We start from the raw sequence: 2,784 nt of genomic DNA, 5'->3' as shown, positions 1-2,784 counted from the left end.
TTTCTGGAAAGGCAGAGCAAGGGAAGAGTTGAAGAGACAGCATGGAAAAGAGAATAGTAAAAGTGGAAAAAAATTGTTGCTTATAAGTAGAATGTGGGCCCAATTTGAACATCAGGTATCATTACAAAATATAAAATCTCTCCTATGACATGATGTTGAATGTCACTTGAGCACAGTAAGTGCTGGGTAGTCCTCAAGTCATGGAGCTGGTAAAGAATGAAGCAAGAATGTGGCCTCAAACAATGAAAGCTGAGGCTTGATGTTTTCACTGTAACAACCCACTCCCTAATTTCTCAGATATGCACTAGGTGTTTAACATGTATGGTCTTATTTAATTCTTATAGCTACCCTTCAGTTTTACTACCACTGTATATGTGAGAAATCTAAAATTAAAAAAAAAAAAAAAAAGCCTGAGGATTTAACGACTTAGATAATTCTCCCAATTACTTAGAACTGTGCATTTTCAAAGTAAAAGAAAAAAAAAAATAATAATTTCAGGAGTTCCCATCGTGGTGCAGTGGTTGACGAGTCTGACTAGGAACCATGAGGTTGAGGGTTCGATCCCTGCCCTTGCTCAGTGGGTTGACGATCCCGCATTGCATTGAGCTGTGGTGTGGGTTGCAAGCGCGGCTCGGATCCTGCATTGCTGTGGCTCTGGCGTAGACTGGCAGCTACGGCTCCGATTGGACCCCTAGCCTGGGAACCTCCATGTGCCACGGGAGCGGCCCAAGAAATGTCAAAAAGACAAAATAAATAAATAAATAAATAAATAATAATTTCAAAGGTTTATCAAAGCCATGTCCTAATATTTAGCTAGCAAAGGGGTTTCTGGCTTGAGAATCAACCCAACTCCTGTGTTCTAGGTAGCTCAACTCTGGCAACTCTATTTCACTATTAAATCTTTTAGCATTGCCTGTCTCTAGATAACAAGGAAATTTAGAAAGGAAACACAGCAATACAAAAGAAAAATCCAAGAGCGAACACCTCTTATGTAGACCAGAACCCTTCACAAATTTTGGTTTGGTCATGGAATAACCAACACAGATATTACAGATAAAAATATATTATTATTATTATTTTTGTCTTTTTGCCTTTTCTTGGGCCACTTCCGCTGCACATGGAGGTTCCCAAGCTAGGAGTCTAATTGGAGCTGTAGCCGCTGGCCTACGCCAGAGCCACAGCAACGCGGGATCCAAGCCATATCTGCAACCCACACCACAGCTCACGGCAACGCCGGATCCTTAACCCACTGAGCAAGGGCAGGGATCGAACCCGCAACCTCATGGTCCCTAGCCGGATTTGTTAACCAGTGTGCCACGATGGGAACTCCCCAAAATATTTTATTTTTGTATGCTATTTCAGTGCTAGTGATTTACTGTATCACCTGATTACAAACACAAGAAACAATTTTTGACTTTGCTTTTTTATTTGTAATGGCTTAGATGATTCTGTTAGAAAATACAACAAATCATATTCATTCATTCATTTAAGCATTTTGCAAATAGTGAACAGATTTTATTTCAGCCTTATAGTATATATCAACAACAAAAACACCACATATAGGACTGCAATTACCTAGACATAACGAACTGTCAATAAATCCCAGGGATGTTTCACACTAGCATATATGGGCATTTGATGCTTCTGTTTGCCCCTATAAAGAACACTAAAGGTGAAATATTAACAGAGGAGATTGTAATTATGGAATCAAATACTTAAGTAAACACTGAGAAAATTATGTACCCATTCAAGTTTATGGCCAATCTGTAGAATGGAATAATAATGTTTACCTAAAAAGGGTTGTTGTGAGGATTATATTAGTATCTGTCAAATATATATTACCTGCTCAATAATTATGAACTTTAGTAATGATGATGATGACTCTATAACATGAAGAATGATATGTTCTACTTTTGTGAACATTGTAGAGCCAGGAGAATAAAAATTGGTCCCAATTTGAACATGGGGTATCGTTACAAAATATAAAATCTCTCCTATTCAACTTTTTAATTATACTTCTTCCATTTCAACATGCAGTCCTTAAAACATTATTTGGATCACGTGGGTCTCTTCCCTTTTGTGGCCATCGCTGAAGTGTCAGCAGCCAAAATGAAGTTCAATCCTTTTGTGACTTCTGACCAGAACAAGAACTGTAAACGGCATTTCAGTGTACCTTCCCATATTCACAGGGGAGATTATGTCTTCCCCTCTTTCTAAAGAACTGAGACAGACGTACAATGTTTGAGCCACACCCATCCGAAAGGATGATGAAGTTCAGGTTGTACGAGGGCACTACAAAAGGTAGCAGACTGGCAAAGCAGTCCAGGTTCATAGGAAGAGAGATGTCATCTATATTAATGAGTGCTGTGGGAGAAGGACGATTGTCCATGTGGGCATTCACCCCAGCAAGGTGGTTATCACTAGACTAAAACTGGACAAAGACTGCAAAAAGATCCTTGAATGTAAAGGCAAATCTTGCCAAGTAGGAAAGGAAAAGGACAAATGGAAGGAAGAAACAATTGGGAAGATGCAGGAATAAAATCATCTTGTATAAAACTTTCATTAAAAACTTGAAAAAAATTATTTGGTGAAATTGATGAAATCTTTATAAAATCTAGAGTTTAGTTAATAGTAATATCTCAATATTGTGTTCTTAATGTTGATGAATAAATCATGACAATGTTGTGTGACAACATTAAAAGAAATGCAAGGCTAGGATGAGGAATATGTGGGAGCTCTCTGAACTATCATGGTAACTTTTCTATAAATCTAAATTCATTCCCA

At 38.0% G+C, this 2,784-nt stretch overlaps 1 pseudogene; it reads left to right on the top strand.

Moving 5' to 3' along the window:
• The first annotated feature begins 2,109 nt into the window (after positions 1 to 2,109).
• On the top strand, positions 2,110 to 2,539 carry LOC125111720 (60S ribosomal protein L26-like; annotated as a pseudogene).
• The last annotated feature ends 245 nt before the right edge of the window (positions 2,540 to 2,784 follow it).

The sequence above is a fragment of the Phacochoerus africanus genome, chromosome 11, assembly GCF_016906955.1.
Source record: "Phacochoerus africanus isolate WHEZ1 chromosome 11, ROS_Pafr_v1, whole genome shotgun sequence".
Classification (NCBI taxonomy): Eukaryota; Metazoa; Chordata; class Mammalia; order Artiodactyla; family Suidae; genus Phacochoerus; species Phacochoerus africanus.
The sequence above is the reverse complement of the archived record's forward strand: the minus strand, read 5'-3'. Positions and strand labels throughout refer to the sequence as shown.